This window comes from Podarcis vaucheri (genome assembly GCF_965113315.1).
Source record: "Podarcis vaucheri genome assembly, chromosome: 17".
NCBI lineage: Eukaryota > Metazoa > Chordata > Lepidosauria > Squamata > Lacertidae > Podarcis > Podarcis vaucheri.
In genome coordinates this window covers 14,219,375-14,240,277 of record NC_138755.1, presented here as the reverse complement: position 1 = coordinate 14,240,277, position 20,903 = coordinate 14,219,375, and positions in this window count along the sequence as shown.

The window sequence follows — 20,903 nt, the reverse complement described above, 5'->3', positions numbered from 1 at the left end:
TTTCATACGTCTGCCTGAATTGTTAAAAACCCCTCGTGCCGTTATTTTATTATCTGATTTTCTTGTGGGCTCTGCTTGTCTGAAATTACCCACCACTCCAGATGTGGGAGTCTCCCTTTAGTGCATCAGATAAAGCCTTGCAAAACTGACCAGACAAGGGCAGAGGGGACCTTCTGTGCAACCACAAGTCCAAACTATAGATGATGCTACCCAGCTGCAATGTGGGGAGAAAAGAGGGCTTGTGTGTATGGCAAAGGAGCCAGCCTTTCCCTTCCTTTATTTTGCTGCCGTGATGTCTTGGACCTTTACACATCGTTCTCTTGTAAGTACTTTACAGAGTAGGGGGTGGAAGTAGCCATATGACGCAGGGCAGCCAGGAGCAGTAGATAGCTGGGGCTGTCTTGGTCAGGAGACCTTGTGTTTCCTGGGGGCACCTGGCAGGTTACTTCAGGTGACCGTTGATATCAATATCATGGGCAAGATTGACTTTGAGACTGATCCAACTAGGCAATTCTCATGTACATAATGGGGAGATCTCAAATGGCCTATTAATCTGGCTTATTGTCGGAGGGGACTCCAACTTTTGAAATGTGACATGTCCTTCCTCAATATAAGGTGGTTTGGGCACAGTCAAATGAGGTGACTAAGTTATTCCCTCTTGGTTTGTGAAGTCAGGGGACTAGGAAGAGTATCCTTAGAACCATACAATATTCAGCATTTGAGTCTGGGGGCCAGAGAACCAACCCCAATTGTTTTCCATGGCATCTTTGCTTCTTGGAACCTTCTGATGGTAGTAACTTTCTCAGGACTAAAGAGTTGACTTAAATTCAAGTCAATCAAGCATACGGAGGCGTAGCAAGGTCAGGTGGTACCCAGTATGGAATTTTTTTTTGTCACCCCCCCAACCCGTGACTCGCAAGCCTACAGCGAGCTGGGGGAAGGGAATTTTGCCGCTTTGCTGGCAGCCATGATGGGCCACTGCTCACTGTAGGCTTGGGAGTTGCAGGCAGTGGGTGTGCCAAATGTCACCCCCCTTCAGGAAAGACACCTGTCCTCTCCCCTACCTGCCTGCCTGCCTCCTCCAGCCAGGAGTGGGGGGAATGGTGCCCTGGAGCCCCCCCATGACTCCCAAGCATACCCCAAGCCGTTAGGGGGAGGAGCCGCGCAGCTCGTCCTCTTGCCTGCCTGCCTGTCTCCTCCAGTCGGGAGTGGGGGCAAAGGCGCACATGCCACGCCAAATGTCACCCCCCCTCAGGATGACACCTGGGGCGGACCGCACCCACCTTGCTTCACCTCTGCATGCATATACAAATTCAAGAGCTGTCCCACACCCTTGTTACATACCTAGGGGCAGATCTGATTTTTGCAAGATTTTCTTTTTTTGTACTTGAAGAACACAATCCTTTTTTTAAACAACAACAACACAATATTGCTTTGTTGTCATTCAGCCCTGTTGCCAGAATACTGCAGGGCACTTTTGCTGCGCTGTTTCACTGGTGCACTTGCAACTGCTCAGTGCAGGAATTAAGCACCGACATGCCTTGGCTGGTGGCTGTTGCGGCAGATGAGCTCCCGGTGGCAAATGCGTGCTGCGTCAGAATGCCGTGCCTTTGCTGCAAGGGTATGGTTACCAGATTTTTTTTCCAATGAATCTGGGGACACTTTTTTGGGAAGCTGAGTAGCAACAGGGAGTCAGTAGTGGGGATGGTGAGGCAAAGGCCCTGGGCCCGAGCACACATGCATGTTGTATAAAGGGACAGAGCCCTTCTTTCCCATCCTGTGAAACATAAATGCACAGAGTTTAAAAAAAACCCCTGGGCAATGGTGTGCTGTCCGCCCGTGACTCCCAAGCCTTCCCCGATCTTCTGCCCCCTTCCCCTTTTGTTTGGGGGAGGCTCAGGAGTCACGGGTGGGCAGCTGTTGCCCAGGAGGGGCACAAGGCATGTGGTTTCTCTGCCAGGAAAGGTGCAAAGCCCTTCTTTCACATCCTGTGAAACATAAATGCACAGTTTTTAAAAAACTGGGCAACGGCCAGCCACCTGCGATTCCCGAGCCTTCCCCAATCAGTCAAAACAAAGGGGGAAGGGGGCAGGAGATCTATACCGCCGGATGTCCCCGGTTCCCCTTTGGCAGTGGCAGCCTCAGCAGGGACAGGTTTGCAAATCTGGGGACATTCCAGGGATGGAATTTGTCCGGGGACAGATTTGCAAATCCGGGGACTGTCCCCGGGAACTGGGGACGTCTGGTAACCCAATGCAAGGGACTAACACAGACCTAACATGTTGGAAGTGTTCCTCTGTGATGCAGCAGTGTTGCTGTAAAGAGCACGTCCACTGGGTTTCATGCTTGCTGGCTCCCAGCCATTGTGGGAATGTTCCTGGGGGGAAGTGGAACGTCTCTCACGACCGTCTTCTGCAGCACAGTAACGGACCAAGCTCTATGGCTATATAAACCTCCCTACTGTCACGAGGGGAAATTCCCCGTTAATTTGCTTAGGTTCATCCTCATGAGCATGACAGCAGCCTAAATGTCGATAATGTGCAATGGAACCTACTTAAAGGAAGTTTTTGTTTCCAAAGAATTTTAAACAAATCTCCGCATGAAATTCTTCAACCACAAAAAAACCAACAATGATGTACGAATGGTAATAAAATCAATGTGAATATTAAAATACGATGCTAAGTAAGGGGCTGGCATAAGGTTTTAACATATGTAAATGTTTTGGGGGTTTTGCCACTGATAAGCAATATCCCTGACATACTTGGTGACTGGGCTCCAGATAAGGAGGATTTTCTGCTTATACTACTTTTTATACCATATGGGATGCCTTAAAACCAGCACATGACATATAGTTTGGATTAGTCCGTTTATATCTTGTCTTATCAACAAAGTGTGGCTTTGACTCATAAAATATTCCATTTCAGAAGACTTCAACAGACAGTGATGAAAACAATAAACACAGATTAACCCCTATAATAAAAATGTCCTTCATATTAGTCCATACAAATCTCACACACATGCTGGCAAAAGCTTGCATCTCACCTTCTCTGGAACCAGGTACAGAATTATTTGTAAGTGCAGTTTGGATCTTTGCAAATTAATGACCAAACAAACCTACAAGCACTGCCTCCAACTCTTTCCGATGCTGAAATGAGGAACAACCATAGCCATTTTGCCACATAAAGTTGTGCTGCTTGATTCCTTTCTGACAAGGTTCCTAATTAGCCTTTACAGATGCTGGCGGTGATCTGAAGGTGGCGTCACTAAGCAGCACATATTGGGGCAATTGTTGTTGTTGTTTAGTCGTTTTGTCGTGTCCGACTCTTCGTGACCCCATGGACCAGAGCACGCCAGACACTCCTGTCTTCCACTGCCTCCCGCAGTTTGGTCAAACTCATGCTGGTAGCTTCCAGAACACTGTCCAACCATCTCATCCTCTGTCGTCCCCTTCTCCTTGTGCCCTCCATATTTCCCAACATCAGGGTCTTTTTCAGGGAGTCTTCTCTTCTCATGAGGTGGCCAAAGTATTGGAGCCTCAGCTTCAGGATCTGTCCTTCCAGTGAGCACTCAGGGCTGATTTCCTTCAGAATGGAGAGGTTTGATCTTCTTGCAGTCCATGGGACTCTCAAGAGTCTCCTCCAGCACCAGAATTCAGAAGCATCAATTCTTCGGCGATCAGCCTTCTTTATGGTCCAGCTCTCACTTCCATACATCACTACTGGGAAAACCATAGCTTTTACTATATGGACCTTTGTTGGCAAGGTGATGTCTCTGCTTTTTAAGATGCTGTCTAGGTTTGTCATTGCTTTTCTCCCAAGAAGCAGGCGTCTTTTAATTTTGTGACTGCTGTCACTATCGGGGCAATACAAACTGGCAAAGATTTGGGGTAGGAAAGCAGTGCAGGACCCTGAATCTGGGCTGGGAAGCATCCAAAATTGCCAAAAACATACTGGTTTAAGCACAGTTTTTTTGCTCCTAAAATGTGTTCATCATAATGCATAATTTGGCACTCCAGAGTCCTCCATCTCTGCGTTTCATCTGCTCCCTCCCATTTGCCTCATGCACGAGGCCTGTACAGAGAGCTAGTGAGAATGAAAGTGCCCTTTCCTGTTGTCTTTTAGCTGAGATGCCCAATGCTGTGGGAGGCAGGACTGAAAGAGACTTTTGCCTCTTTCTCAGTGCTTGTGGGAGGGAGTCAGGAGTAGGCAGAACCTTGACTCAACTCTAGAGAATCCCCTTGTTAAAAATTAGCTTGGGGAAGCGACCTTGCTCAGTCATAAGGTGAAGATGGTCTTGGGTTCGGTGCCCCTGGCATCTCTAGTTTAAGAAGGACCAGGTAGAACAGGCACAGGCAAACTCGGCCCTCCAGATGTTTTGGGACTACAACTCCCATCATCCCTAGCTAATAGGACCAGTGGTCAAGGATGAGGGTGAGGATATTTCACCCCTCCTATTGCAAGAATCTGCTGATGTTTCAGAAAGGAGGGGGCGGATTTTGCTCATTACTTATTCCGCTCCAGCCTGACTTCAAAGGGAGTCTGAGTGTTATCTGTGTATAGATAAGGTCGCTGCTCATGCAGCTGTAACACTCAGTGCAGTCCAGCGTCTCCATTTAGTCCGTAGTTAGTTTGTATAGTAGCTGTAGAGAATAAAAGAAGTTATTCTACAGAAGCTGTTGTTCGTGTGGTTCATGCTCTGCTGTGCTCCGCTGACTACTGGAAGTGAGTTTGGTGCTCACAGCTCTGAGTTGTGAGTCCACAGCACTTAGACCTGCTTCCTGCGTGGAAGGTCTCTGGAAGTGCTTTCCAGCTCGCCAGGCCCAGTCGGGGCTGAAGAGGTTGAGCCCAGTCAGTGGCACTGGCTCAAAGACGAAGCTGTCAGATGGGAACTGTAGTCTCAAACATCTGGAGGGCTGAGTTTGCCTATGCCTGAGGTAGAAGGAGTTAAGAGGGATTTGATGCTTGAGACGCAGAGAACAACTAAGGGAGCTGGGCATGTTTAGCCTGGAGAAGAGGAGGTTAAGGGGTGATATGATAGCCATGTTCAAATATATAAAAGGATGTCACACAGAGGAGGGAGAAAGGTAGTTTTCTGCTGCTCCAGAGAAGCGGACACGGAGCAATGGATCCAAACTACAAGAAAGAAGATTCCACCTAAACATTAGGAAGAACTTCCTGACAGTAAGAGCTGTTCGACAGTGGAATTTGCTGCCAAGGAGTGTGGTGGAGTCTCCTACTTTGGAGGTCTTTAAGCAGAGGCTTGACAACCATATGCCAGGAGTGCTCTGATGGTGTTTCCTGCTTGGCAGGGGGTTGGACTCAATGGCCCTTGTGGTCTCTTCCAACTCTATGATTCTATAAACTCAGAGGAGGCAACACCAAGCTAGGTGGACAAATAGTTTGACTGGAAAGAGCAACTTCCCAACTTCCTCGCTCTCCTTCTTCCAGGACCTGCCGCTTGGTGGGTCTGGCTTTCCTATCTGACCACAAGCCTCAGAGCAAGTCCTCCCAAGACGCCCCCAGGGGCACCTCCAGAACATCTGTTGCATTCATGGTAAACACGTTCGGTTTGCATTTGTCTCGACATTTCTGAAAAATGAGTTTGATTCCTCCCATCCCATTACACTGTTTCAGTGATTCATACTTTATATGCCTTTGCTTGGCAGACGTGAGAGGAGAAATAAGATGGATGCTAAATTTATATGTTAATTTTAATACTGAAGCCATCCCGTGTTTGAAAAATAAGATCAATTCTTCAATTTCATTTCTTATGGGGTGCTGGAGACTGTCATTACTGGGAAATAAAATTATTTCTGAATGCAAGCTACCCCAAACTCCAATTCTAGTGGACACATAACTCCCTCAAATATTATTCACTCCCCTTCCTTATAATGTACTTACTTGATATGGCGTGTTAACATTATCCCAGGACTCTTGGCCATTGGGAAATATTGTGATTGGCACCTTGACCTTTATACGGGTGAGATACTTATTTGTTTGTCTGGCTCTGGAAGGTGTTTGTTGTGCTGAGACTTGGGAAGGACCATGACTTGACATCTGCTTGAAGGATGATGGGTCAGAGGCAATGCAACAGTCCCTGCCAATGCTGTGATAAGTGAATGTCAATTGTTTCCATAACGACTATGGAGGCTAGAAGCTATATCCAAAAACCGACTTGCTTATTGCTTGGCCCTGAAAGTTTTATGACTTGATCTTGAGTTGTGAGTGCTTGGTTATGGAGGAGAGGGACTTTTCCCCAGCCCAATGTTTCTCAAATGTGCTGATGAATGATGGCCAAGCATGGCTTGAGGTTGCAGCATCCTGTTAATGCAACATTCCAATCTGAAGCCACATTCACTCAAGAGGGTCCCCAAGTTTAAAGGTAAAACAGTAAGGAACTCTTGGATGGTTAAGTCCAGTCAAAGGCGACTAGGGGGTGCAGCGCTCATATCTGCTTTCAGGCTGAAGGAGCCAGCGTTTGTTGACAGGCAGCTTTCCAGGTCATGTGGCCAGCAGGACTAAACTGCTTCTGGTGCAACGGGACACCATGACGAAAACCAGAGCGGGCGAAAACGCCGTTTACCTTCCTGCCACTGCGGTACCTATTTATCTGCTTGCACTGTTATGCTTTCGAACTGCAAGGTTGGCAGAAGCTGAGGCAGAGCAATGGGAGCTCACCCCGTCACAGGGATTCGAACCGCCGACCTTCTGATCAGCAAACCCAAGAGACTCGGTGGCCACCTGTGTCCTCAAGTTTAACAACAGGTTGAACAAGTGGCCTGAGGGATATCAGCTTTTGTTTCCTCATCCTGCCCTGCAATAATAATAATAATAATAATAATAATAATAATAATAATAATAATAATTTATTATTTATACCCCACCCATCTGGCTGGGCTTCCCCAGCCACTCTGGGCGGCTTCCAAAAAAATATTAAAATACTGTAATACATCAAATACTGTAATGCAAGGCTGGCTCAAGACAGTTTGTCCCCTGAGGCAAAGGATAGGATGCGGCCCTTGCATGGACAGGCAGGTGAAGATTACAGTGGTACCTCAGGTTAAGTACTTAATTCGTTCTGGAGGTCTGTTCTTAACCTGAAATTGTTCTTAACCTGAAGCACCACTTTAGTTAATGGGGCCTCCTGCTGCCGCTGTGCCGCCAGAGCACAATTTCTGTTCTTATGCCGAAGCAAAGTTCTTAACCTGAAGCACTATTTCTGGGTTAGCGGAGTCTGTAACCTGAAGCGTATGTAACATGAAGTGCAGTGGCATAGCGTGGGGGGTGCAGGGGGGCCGGCCTCACCGGGTGTAACATCTGGGGGTTAGGGGGCGCAAATCCATGGGTTAGGGGGCGCAAATCCACGGGTTAGGGGGCGCAAATTACTTGCCTTGCCCCGGGTGCTGACAACCCACGCTACGCCACTGTTGAAGTGTATGTAACCCGAGGTGCCACTGTACTTCAAAACTGGCGATGGCACAGCCTCCTCTTCTGCACCTCAGGGCAGCAGGTGAGTGAAGCAGGTGAGTGGTTTCATTCCAACAGGTGAGCATGGTGGATGCAAAGCAAGATGCACAGCACACACAGCACTCAGAGGAAAAAGTAGGGAGGCTCAGGAGCTATAGCCAAGGAAGCCATTACCCTTTCTCCCCATCTGCCACCTGAGGCAGCTGCCTAACCCTGGCCAATGGTAAGGCACTGACATGGACTGAGCTCTGCTCCAAGGAAGATGCTGCCAGGTGGGACAGTCATACCAGAAGGGCACTGATCCTTACACTGATAGGCCAGAGAGGATCCAGAGGGACTACCTGAACCTCCCACCATTCAGGGATAGGGAACTACCCAGGTATATCTACAGTGGTACCTTGGTTCTCAAACTCCATCCATTCCAGAAGTCCGTTCCAAAACCAAAGCGTTCCAAAACCAAGGCGCACTTTCCCATAGAAGGTAATACAAAACAGATTAATCCATTCCAGACTTTTAAAAACAACCCCCAAAACAGCCATTTAACATGAATTTTACTATCTAATGAGACCACTGATCCATAAAATGAAAGCAATAATCAGTGTACTGTACTATAAAATAAATAAGACAGTATTGCAGATGATGAAAATTTTAATTACAATTTTTTCTTACCTGCACTGATGATAGTCATTGTCTGGATGCGGGGCTTTTATCCATTTCCGCAGTCACACAATCAATCAATCAATCAATCAATAGCTGAACTGGGTCCCACACAGTCACAAAAACAAATTTATTGAAAAAGCCTGAAAAACAAAAACACAAAATAAATAGCAAAAGCAAAAGCACCAAACTTAATCAAGCACAGCCTGGCAATCTTCACAGAACTCTAGCCCAATGGTTGCCATCAATTTGGTTTGAATTAATTTTATAATGAAATGATTTTAGAATGTTGTATTATATTATTGTTGTTAGCCGCCCTGAGCCCGGCTTTGGCTGGGGAGGGTGGGATATAAATAAATTTATTATTATTATTATTATTATTATTATTATTATTATTATTATTATTATATTTATATTTATTTATTTACTGATAATGAGTTCTGGATATTGTGGTTGCTCGAAACCTTGCTTCACAATTTGTATTCTTTCACAATACTAAAGTGAAACTGACATGCTCCCACTGGACACTGAAAATTACAGACCCAGAAAGAAATAATGTGCACTTGAGAATGCTGGGTGAAAATTCTGGCTACAGAATCCCAATCCAAATTCTGGAATAGAAAGAATACCTTGCTACGTCCCTGGCGAAGTTTAAAAAGAATACTGAGCCCAAATGAATGCAACATAGACCTAAAATAAATCCCAGCTTGGGTACATTAAATGGACTTGATTTGGGCAAGCTGAAAAACCTTTGGCAAAAAGCTGCAATCATCTGGAAGTGAAAACATTTTGTTCTTTTAGGACAGACAGAAGGAAACTCTGCTGTACTTTCTATGAATAATCTTGAGACAATGGCTCCACCTAGTGATCACACAATAATGGCAGCAGTTTCTGCAACTATTTAATGAGAGCAGCTGAAGTCACAGAGGAATAAGGGTATGTTACTGGGGAAGATGGGACGTGGGTGGTGCTGTGGGTTAAACCACAGAGCCTAGGACTTGCTGATCAGAAGGTCGGCGGTTCGAATCCCCGCAACGGGGTGAGCTCCCGTTGCTCGGTCCCTGCTCCTGCCAACCTAGCAGTTCGAAAGCGCGTCAAAGTGCAAGTAGATAAATAGGTACCACTTCGGCGGGAAGGTAAACGGCGTTTCCGTGTGCTGCTCTGGTTCGCCAGAAGCGGCTTAGTCATGCTGGCCACATGACCCAGAAGCTGTATGCTGGCTCCCTTGGCCAATAAAGCGAGATGAGCGCCGCAACCCCAGAGTCGGCCATGACTGGACCTAATGGTCATGTGTCCCTTTACTTTTACCTTACTGGGGAAGATAGAGCTTCAAAAATACTTCAGATACAGTATGAGCACTTTACTTTTTATGTGCAGATGTTTCCCCCCTGCCTACGCCACTAATATCCCCTAAGCTATGGCAGTTAGAGTGTAGATCACAAATGGATCGCTAGAAACACCCTTGAATAAATAGCCAGTGGAAAGAATTCAGAAACTCCTCGACTCAGCAGCAAGCGGTTTACGTATTCCTGAGATATTCCTGAGATTCCTTCCCCCTTAGAACAAAATAATGTGCGACTTTTACACTGTAAAAGTGGATAAGGCAGAGATTTGGATGTGATGTGGCACAGCAGAATGCAATTCTCGATGAGGCCCAACCAAAAGGTTTATCTGTGGCTAATACACAGGGTGGTTTAAAATAAAACAAAATGATCAACCACACCGTAGGCCAACCCCAACCTCTCTCACCACCAAATGAACAAAAGTAAACAGCAAAGAACCTGCACAAGCAACGCTGACACCAAACCCTACATATATTAAGTAAAATCAAAACATCGTCACCTGACCCCACCCCCACTCATCTCTCCCCCCTCCACCTCTTTCCCCCCTTTCTCCCTAAAGTCTCAACTAATGAAACTGATTTGTGAAAATGTTACATGGAAAAAAAATACGAGAGAGAAACATTGCACACACTTTTGTAAATCAAGAAAGTATTTAATAAAAACACATTAAAAAAAATTCTCTCTTTAGTCCCTGCTGGAAATGAAGGGGATATACATAGGATTCTTTGGAGTCTCCTGTCCAGGCATTGACCACACCCAGATCAGTTTAGTTTCAGCAAGGTTCAGAATAATAGAATCGTAGCGTTGGATGGGACACAGTCCAACCCCCTGCAATGCAGGAATCTCAACTAGATCATACTTAACAGGTGGCTATCCAACGTCTGCTTAAAAAGGAGAAGGAAGGAGAGTCCACAGCCTCTCAAAGGGGTCTGTTTTGTTCCTTGCTGCAAATACAGTGTTTCTGGTGCAGATTGTTACGATGACAAGTGGTTCTCTTAAAGTTTTCTATGTGGCTATTGCATATTATGATTTTGTTATGCCCAATGGAGACTAAAGATTAATAAACTCTTCTGACTCCAGGGCTACTGTGGTGGTAACACTAATAGTAGTGTCTGCCCTGGGCAAGAGATGTAGGACATAATATAATGTTTGAAGATTGGGAAAGATTGTGGAAGAAAGGGGTCAAGTTCACCGCATGTTCTGTGTTAAAGGAAAATATAATGAAAATGATGTATAGATGGTATTTGACTCCTGTAAAATTAGCAAAGATATATCATAACTGTGATAATCTATGTTGGAAATGTAAAGAAAAGGAAGGAACATTTTATCATATGTGGTGGACGTGCCCCAAGGTGAAAGACTTCTGGGAAAAGAAATATAATGAATTGAAAAAAATGTTGAAATATATATTTATAAAGAAACCAGAATTTGGAATTGCCCAAGACAGATGTTAAAATATTTTTGTATGCCACAACTGTGGCTTGTATTTTGTTAGCTAAAAAGTGGAAAACCCAAGAATTACCAACGATAGAAGAATGGCAGATGAATATGATGGATTTTTCGGAGCTAGCCGACCTAACTGGAAGAGTCCGTGATCAGAAGATTGGATCAAATTTAATGATTACTTAGTTAAATATGTTCAGTTAAATTAACTGAAAACAGCTTGCAGATACTTAATTGGCTTAAGATTGTATTTAAGTTAAGTGATGAATTAATATGTTTAATTTCATAATGTGAAGATCTAAGGATGTTAATGTTTAAGTTAAATTATTTTAAGAACTGTGATTTGGAAAACCGTTAAAAGGACATGCAATGAAAGTCAACCAAGGGGAAATGAGGAAGTCACTTAACAATGTTAATAATTTTTAATAAGGTTATGATTTATGTTTGTTTGTTTTATGTGTTTGTTTGTTTATAATGTTGTGAAAACCAATAAAAACTTTTTGAAAAAAAATAGTAGCGCCTGCCTTTTTCTGGGATCTAGACAAGAGGTCAGCAACCTAAGGCCCATGGGCTGGAAGTGGCCCATGAGGGTTGCTTAACTGGCCCATGAACCGCCCCCAAACCAAGCTGCCCACTCGGTGAGTCCCCCTGAGCTGTGCTAAACTGGCACAGCACGGCACGGGTACTCTCTTCCATGGCTCCAGAAATCGCTTCTGCACATGCCCAGATGCTGGAAATCATGTCTGCGCATGTCCACAGTGCTGAAAATCTCTTCTGAGCATGCCTAGATGCTGAAAATCGCTTCTGCGCAGGCGTCTGTTCAGTGTCTGGGCATGCGCAGACGCAGTTTTTAGCGTTGCACTGTGCCAGTCTGGCCCACAGAGGATCTCCGCGGGAGTGATCCCTGATCTAGACCATTGTTGTGCTTTTCAAGAGCTGTTAGCAAAATATCTAAACTTCACAATGATTCAATGCGTAGATAGTGAGGTTGCCAACTTTTTGTTCTAGCAGTACTCCTGTGCCTTTAACAACTACTTTGCATGGAGATGCATATAATGTGAAGCTTTTCCCAGCACAGAAACAAAGTGGCGTGAAAAGTTTTCCTTGCTAATACAGTGGTACCTCGGGTTAAGTACTTAATGCGTTCCGGAGGTCTGTTCTTAACCTGAAACTGTTCTTAACCTGAAGCACCACTTTAGCTAATAGGGCCTCCTGCTGCCACCGCTGCGCCACCGGAGCACAATTTCTGTTCTCATCCTAAAACAAAGTTCTTAACCCGAGGTAATATTTCTGGGTTAGCGGAGTCTGTAACCTGAAGCGTATGTAACCTGAAGCGTATGTAACCCGAGGTACCACTGTTTTGACATGTGTTGAAGGCACAGCAGAAGTCATTAAAAATGTAATCATACATTTTGGGGGCTCTTTTATGAGTCAATCCTTTATCACCCAATAATTTATTTCCCAACTTACAAAGGATGCCCTTGCTTTTCTTTAAAGGCTAAGAGCAATTTGCAATAATCTCTCTGCACTATTATTCTGAACCAGGGAAATAGAGACACAAGTTCCCTAGGAAGGGATCCTCCTGGAAGATCAGACACAAATCAGAACTGATTATTTTGAAATGCTACAGCCCAGGTTCACATAAAGGAAAGTTGCATTCAAAGAAAATACAACAGACATTTGAGTTCATCTGGAACTTGTTATCCTTTGCTCTAGAAATGAGATTGATAAAGGACTTGGAATTTCCAGGGGGTGTTTGTAGGCTGGCACTAGCTCTAGACATATGAAGGTGTTTGTGTGAGGACAGGAAGCGCAAGGACTCATGCTTCCTGTTCTTTTCACTTCTCTGGAATGAATGAATGTAGTGGGATTTTACATCTGCCTGCAAGACAAGTTACAGAATTGGGGAATCCTCTGTATAGAGGAATGCTGGATTCTGCTCTGTAAAGCAAAGCCTCATGACAAACATGTCCATTTAACAAAGTTTGGCTGGAAAGAAAAGGTGGCATCTCAGGCAACTAATATATATCCTAGACAAAGAAATAGCATAAACCTAAGATTATATTAAGGGACGCGGGTGGCGCTGTGGGTTAAACCACAGAGCCTAGGACTTGCCGATCAGAAGGTCGGCGGTTTGAATCCCCGCGACGGGGTGAGCTCCTGTTGCTCAGTCCCTGCTCCTGCCAACTTAGCAGTTTGAAAGCATGTCAAAGTGCAAGTAGATAAATAGGTAATGCTCCCGTGGGAAGGTAAACGGCATTTCCGTGTGCTGCTCTGGTTCGCCAGAAGCGGCTTAGTCATGCTGGCCACATGACCTGGAAGCTGTACGCCGGCTCCCTTGGCCAATAAAGCGAGATGAGTGCTGCAGCCCCAGAGTCAGACTGGACCTAATGGTCAGGGGTCCCTTTACCTTTTAAGATTATATTACACATACTGAGAAAGGATATAAGCATATTATTAGTGTCCATGGAGGGAAGATGGGTATTTGCTTACTCCAGTGCTTTTTTCTGGGGGGACACACGGGTACGCATACTCCTAAACATTTTGTGAATCTAAGTTTGGCCTCATTGAGGGACAGTATTTCAATATCAGTAGGAAAATGAGAGTACCCCTAAACATATTTTTTTAAAGAAAAAAATTACTGGCTTATTCTAGAACAAGGAAGTCCATCTCCTTCTCCAACTGATCTCCTATAAGCCTTCCACTATTCAGTCTCTCTTATTCCTTCTGAATCCTTAACTCATCAGGAACCTGGGATCTGTGGGCTGCAGGCATGGTGCAAAGCCTGCCAAATTGAGATATTATATTTAACAACAGTATTCACACTTATTTATTGCAATATTCATTGGACTCTCCTTCAGTGGAGGTTTTTAAGCAGAGGTTGGATGGCTATCTGTCATGGATGTTTTGGTTGAGATCCCTGCCCTTCCAACTCTATGATTCTATTTAAGTGTGCAAGTTTATCTGATTACTTTAAAATAGTGCTGAATATTTAACAGTGAGTATGCACTTTCTTAACTTGGTAATGTCACTTGAAATACCAGCAGTTTATAGTAAACTAAGACAGCTTTAAGGAAGCAGTTTGCTATGTGACATGGATTTTCTCCCTATATTAGCAGCAGCACCAAGGTCTAAATAAATAGGGGTCTTATCAAAGCAAGTCTTTGATGGTTCCAATGCTTTGTGAGCAGAATATGTTAGGCAGCCATCCTACCCCCCCCTTCCCTGGCAGAAGGCAGCCCAGGGAATTCCACTGAGCACCTGCGGAATAATTGCACAGCTAAGCTCCCTTCCTCCTCCGCTGCTACTCTCTCTATTCCAGTATCTTTTGGTTTGGAATAATAAATGAGGATGGAAGAATTTCTAACTCCATCTAGTGGAAGAAACCTGTAGAATGCAGCTGAGATCATCTCCTTGCTTTTATATATAAGGTAAAAAAAAAAAGGCAAAGGACCCCATGACAGTTAGGTCCAGTCAAAAGCGACTATGGGGTTGCGGCACTCATCTCGCTTTCAGGCCGAGGGAGCCGGCGTTTGTCCAGACAGCTTTCCAGGCCATGTGGCCAGCAGGACTAAACCGCTTCTGGCACAACAGAACACCGTGATGGAAACCAGAGCGCATGGAAATGCCATTTATCTTCCTGCCGCAGTGGTACCTATTTATCTACTTACACTGGTGCTTTCAAACTGCTAGGTCGGCAGAAGCTGGGACAGAGCAATGGGAGCTCATTCTGTTGCAGGGATTCGAACTGCTGACCTTCTGATCAGCAAGCACAAGAGGCTCAGTGGTTTAGACCACAGCACCACCCGCTCCCCAAGCTTTTATATATAAGCTTGTAACCGTATGGTTTCCAGAATTGCCTTAAATGTCAATACCTCAAGCTGAGGTTTTAGGATATTTTATTAGTACATCCCTGGAAGGATGCCCAGAGAATTCCTCATCCCTTTTGTTTTGCTCTTGTATTACTTGAGCTAAGCTATTCAAGATTAGCTTTAAAAAAATAAAGTAAATGAAAAGGTTTGCATAGTCAGGAAGCCAAGGGAGTTCCTATTTTGAGCATGTGCCCTTTCAGATGTCTGGATTGTTAATATCAGATTTTTGCTGCTCGTATTTTGTTAGCTAAAAAGTGGAAAAGCCAAGAATTACCAACGATAGAAGAATGGCAGATGAAGATGATGGATTTTTCAGAGCTAGCTGACCTAACCGGAAGAGTCTGCGACCAGAAGGAAGAGGAGTATCAGGAAGAGTGGATTAAATTTAATGATTACTTAGTTAAATATGTTAAGTTAAATTAACTGAAAACAGCTTGCAGATACTTAATTGGCTTAGGATTTTATTTATGTTAACTGATGAATTAATATGTTTAATTTCATAATGAGAAGATCTAAGGTTATTATTGTTTAAGTTAAATTTTACAAGAACTGTGATTTGGAAAACCGTTAAAAGGATATGCAATGAAATTCAACCAAGGGGAAGCGAGGAAATCACTTAACAATGTTAATAAGTGTAATTTTCAAAAAGGCTATGATTTATGTCGGTTTGTCTTATGTGTTTGTTTATAATGTTGTGAAAACCACTAATATTTTTTTTTTGGGGGGGGGAAATAAAATCAGATTTTTATAGAGTCCTCCCTCAGCTTTTTGCCTAGTGAATTGGGGAATAATCAAGTAATCAAGGAGGAGCAAAAAAAATCAGCCAAAAGCACTAGCATATTTATTCTCTCTTGCTCCGAGGGTTGCCAGCTGGCCAGTTTGAAAGCCCCAAAGACTTTGTGTCTTTAACAGAACTGCAAAATGCAAGAAGCGCTGCTAAAACTTCTCACGGCATAGGATTAAACATCTAGGGGAAGAACCATAGCGCAAGGGTAGAATTTCACGTGCAAAAGGCCTGAGATTCAGTTTCCACATTAGAGGGTGGTGGTCTCCTATTTGTGACATCATCACAGCCTACCAGGAGGGAGACAGGAAGGGACGAGGTAGCTGAGAGATCATCCAGATTGGCTCCCCCAGTGTGCCACCACACCGCCAATCCCACGCCCAGTAAGTGGCACCAATACCACTGGTGGAAGTTGGGTGCTCAGCACTGCCCATCCCTGCTGGCCAGTACTGTGCCACAAGACTCTGTTTTTAACTGAGCAAAACTGACTGGAAAACGTAGAGGAATGTAATAAAGGTAAAGGTACCCCTGCCCGAACGGGCCAGTCTTGACAGACTGTGGGGTTTGTGCGCCCATCTCACATTTATTGGCCGGGGGCCAGCGCTGTCCGAGGACACTTCCGGGTCACGTGGCCAGCGTGACATCGCTGCTCTGGCGAGCCAGAGCCGCACACGGAATGCCGTTTACCTTCCCGCTGGTAAGCGGTACCTATTTATCTACTTGCACCCGGGGGTGCTTTCGAACTGCTAGGTGGGCAGGCGCTGGGACCGAACAGCGGGAGCGCACCCCGCCGCGGGGATTCGAACCGCCGACCTTTCGATCGGCAAGCCCTAGCGTTGAGGCTTTAGCCCACAGCGCCACCCGCGTCCCTCTAGAGGAATGTAATACCAAAAGGTATTTAGGGAATGGAAAATATATAAAGCATACTTGAATATGTACTGTACGAACAATAAGATACTTGCAGAAATAGAGTGATACTGATAACCAAGAATTATTCAAAATGTAATAGTGGATTACAGTGGTACCACGGGTTAAGTACTTAATTCGTTCCGGAGGTCTGTACTTAGCCTGAAACTGTTATTAACCTGAAGCACCACTTTAGCTAATGGGGCCTCCTGCTGCCGCCGCGCCGCCGGAGCACAATTTCTGTTCTCATCCTGAAGCAAAGTTCTTAACCTGAAGCACTATTTCTGGGTTAGCGGAGTCTGTAACCTGAAGCGTATGTAACCTGAAGCGTATGTAACCTGAGGTACCACTGTATATATACAATATAAAATAATATGAATCTGTGCAAGGAATACAGATAACATAAGTAGTATAATGAGAATTATTGGAAGTTACATATTTTAATTTGTTATGTAAGTGTAGTATATTGCATTTGTTTATGTTTGTTTTTCTAACTTTTCTTACTTTGTTGTTTTTATTCATTTGTATCATTTGTATTATATGTTATTTGTCTTTGTGAAAATTAATAAATATTTTCTAAAAAAAGAAAAGAAAAAAAAGACTCAGTTTTTAACATGCTGCAGAACGGGGTCAGAAGTAGTGGCATGGTCTCTACCGCTTCTTACTACAGATGGGGGGGGGGTTTGCCACTTTTGACTCTCCCCTTCCCTCAACGGGGGCATACTGTGCCATTGCTCTTCAGCTTGAACCTTTGGGAATGGTGCCCTCGAGACTGGCGTGTACACGCTCCACCTTCTTCTCTGAACGTTCCAGGGGTTTTTCCATCAGGAGTCAACCCAGAGGGCCCTTCAAGGGGGGGGGGTTCTCAGCATGGGATTCAGGGCCCCCCGCCTGTTCCCCAAGATCCTTGACCTGGCTCATCCTCTGAGGACTCTGTGTCTGGTGCCAGGCCAAGCTAGGCATGGCACCATCAAGGAAGTGCAGGGATTGAAAACACTACTCTAGGTCAGGGGTCAGCAAACGTTTTCAGCAGGGGGCTGGTCTACTGCCCCTCAGATCTTGTGGGGCTGGACTATCAGTGGCGTAGCGTGGGGGGTGCAGGGGGGCCCGGTCGCACCGGGTGCAACATCTGGGGGTTAGGGTTAGGGGGCGCAAATCCACGGGTTAGGGGGCGCAACTCCATGGGTTAGGGGGTGCAAATTACTTGCCTTGCCCCGGGTGCTGACAACCCACGCTACGCCACTGTGGACTATATATATATATTTGGGGGCGAAATAAACAAAAACCCATGCCCCACAACCCAGAGATGCATTTTAAATACAGTGATACCTCGGGTTAAGTACTTAATTCATTCTGGAGGTCTGTTCTTAACCTGAAACTGTTCTTAACCTGAAGCACCACTTTAGCTAATGGGGCCTCCTGCTGCCGCCGCACCGCTGGAGCACGATTTCTGTTCTCATCCTGAAGCAAAGTTCTTAACCCGAGGTACTATTTCTGGGTTAGCGGAGTTTGTAACCTGAAGCGTATGTAACCTGAAGCATATGTAACCCGAGGTACCACTGTAAAAGCTCATATTCTCATCATGTAAAAACACCAGGCAAGGCCCCACAAATAACCCAGAGATGCATTTTAAATAAAAGCTCACATTCTCCTCATGTAAAAACACGCTGATTCTTGGACCGTCTGAAGGCTGGATTTAGAAGGCGATTGGGCTGGATCCGGCCCCCAGGCCTTAGTTTGCCTACCCATGCTCTAGGTGAATCCATGTTGCCCAGGAATGTAACAAGAAAGCAAGCCATCATTACTTTAAGTAGCTCGGAGATCTTTATATTGAAATATATCAGCTTCTTTTTGACGTGGTGCAGTCCATCCTTACCAACTCCACTTTCCACAAGTTTGTTTTGCTGCCCATGTAGATAAGACCTCAGTTTCCTCCAGTCCAGTCAGCAAAGAGGTCCCACAGACATCCAATGTCAGCAATAGGCCTTCAGCTTGTGCCTTCAGAACATGCAAATGTAAACAGAGGAGAGCTCTGAAAGGTAATGGAAACCTGGACACTTGAGGTCACTGTTGCTCTGTGGAAATAACCCTGGAGCATTGATCTGACCCTGGGGGGGTGGTGGTGGGAGAAATGCGGTCCGGAGTGGAGAAGTTGAGCATTCCACTGTACCTCTTCATCTTGAATTCTTTTTCTGCTGAGACCCCATCATAGCTTGAGGAGATACACCAGGTTGCCGTTCATCACAATCACTTGCTGATCCATCATTTCTGTAGCAATAACAAATGCGTCCCCCATGAAATGCACACGGGATCACATCTGGTTTTGCCTAGGCGTTATTTATGACAGCTCAGATGTTGACTTGGTGCAACAGCCAAGGGAGCTGGATGGGCCACATGGTGGGTAATCTACTGCAGGTTCTGTCAGTGGATACGCCTTTAAAAGCCGTTTCCTTTGAACGATCACAGGTAGCCTGTCTCTTTGAATCATGGCCATAAGAGTCAGTGTCCGTTTTTGCCTTGCAGCGCTGCCACAGTGATGGAATCAATCAGGGCCGTCTTACCCATAGGCGCTAGGGGTGCGGGGCACCTGGGCGCTGGGCTCTCAGGGGCACCAGGCCGAGAGTCCGGGGCCCGAGAGTTGAGTCCATGGAAGAGCCCGTCCATCAGTTGGAGTGCCGCGATGGGCTCTTCTGTTGCAGGCAGCTCTGCGCTGTGAGTTCGGGGGCAGCCAGCGAGATGCTGAGGCGGCCGGCCGGCTCTGCCCTCCTGCATGCCTGGGACTGGGCAACTGGGGAGGGGCACCGGGCGGATCTTTGCACCCCGGCACCACATATGCTTAAGACAGCCCTGGTGTGATGGCCTGGGAATCGGATTCAGAGGCTGAACCTGAGGAATCCCAACCTGCACAGGAGTCCCCGCTGGGGCTTGAACCTGAAGGGCCCTCACCTGTGCCGGATCCTCAGGTGCAGGCATCAGCTGAGTCTGCTCTGGCTCCCGAGGTGAGGGAGGACCCATTGCCTGCAGGTGCTCCACTCTCAGCCCCGTCAGGGGAAGCTGGGGTTGCCTCTGGGTCCGGTAACCCTCCAGCCTCTCCTGAGCTGCAGAGGCTCAGGGCAGAGAGGCGGAGGGAACTAAGTTCCTGCAGAAGGAGTGCTCGCCTCCAGGCCAGGAGATGCAAGTCACCAGAGGATCGGGGCCGCCCTATGCCTCATTGGAGATAAAGGCCAGTCAGCCCAATCCCAGGTTGCGGGAGCAACATTGTTGGTAACCTGCCGGCACCCTGTCCTGCTCTTCTGCCAGAGTTCCTGACCTCACCCGACTCCTTGCCTTGGACCCCGCTTCAGCCTTGACGGACAGCCTCCATACCACACCCTCAACCTCAGACTGGACTCAGACCACGACGCACGGTAACCCCCCGGGACCAGCACACCTGACAGCAGTAGTTCTCTCTAGGCTTTCAAGAACCTATAACTTGTGGGAGATATTGTACTTTTCTGTCTTTGACCATACTAATTCCACCCCTGTGGATAAGACGCTCCCTATTTGGGGGGGGACTTAAATTTCAGAAATTGGGGAAAGATGTTCAGCTTTCTTTGTGGAAAGTTCCCCAGAGTTGTTGAGCTTTGTTGGGGGGGGGGGATTACGCAGAGTTGCTGAGTATTTTTGGCATCACAAAATCCGCCTCCCGTCTGTCCCCTCGCCGGCAGAAGCTGCCAATCGCCCACCCAATTGCCGCAGCGTCAGCCAATCAACACCATCCATTGTTGCAGCAAAAAAACACAAGCATCACGCACAATAGTCTCTAAGAGCCGCAGCAGCAGCCAATCAAACGTCCACCCTATTCGCTACCCATGTATAAGATGACCCCAAATTTTTAGCATTGTTTTTCAAGAAAAAAATATAGTCTTATACACGGAAAAGTACGGTACTTTTTGTTGACTTTTCTGTCCTTCATCATGACAACAAAAGGAATACTCAACATATTTTTTCATGAGTCTGCACATCTTTGACAAGGACTACGAGGGTCACCAACACCTGCAAAAGAGATGCTGAGAATACAGGAAGGACCATTTTGATGGCTAGCAAAATTAATGGCCTTTTCCTAGGCGAAATTTGGACATCCGTGCTAGGGCAAACCTTCATCAACCCAACCAAAATGTCTTAAAGTAGTGTGAAAGCTTTCAAGTTCTCCAGAACTGGCTTCTTTAGATCTTCATCAGTCTGCACCTTTGTTAATATAAAAATTGCATAGTTTCTCTCCCACCCACCGAATGTTTTGCCCAGGGATAGAGCTAGCAGCTGATTTTTGTATTCCCAGAGATGGGGAACTGGACATATCATAGTTGCCATCTCGTGCCGAAGATTGTGGGTGCTTATAGCAAAGGGCTTCAACTTTGCCCATTGACTTTTTTGGAGGGGCACCCCCTCCAAA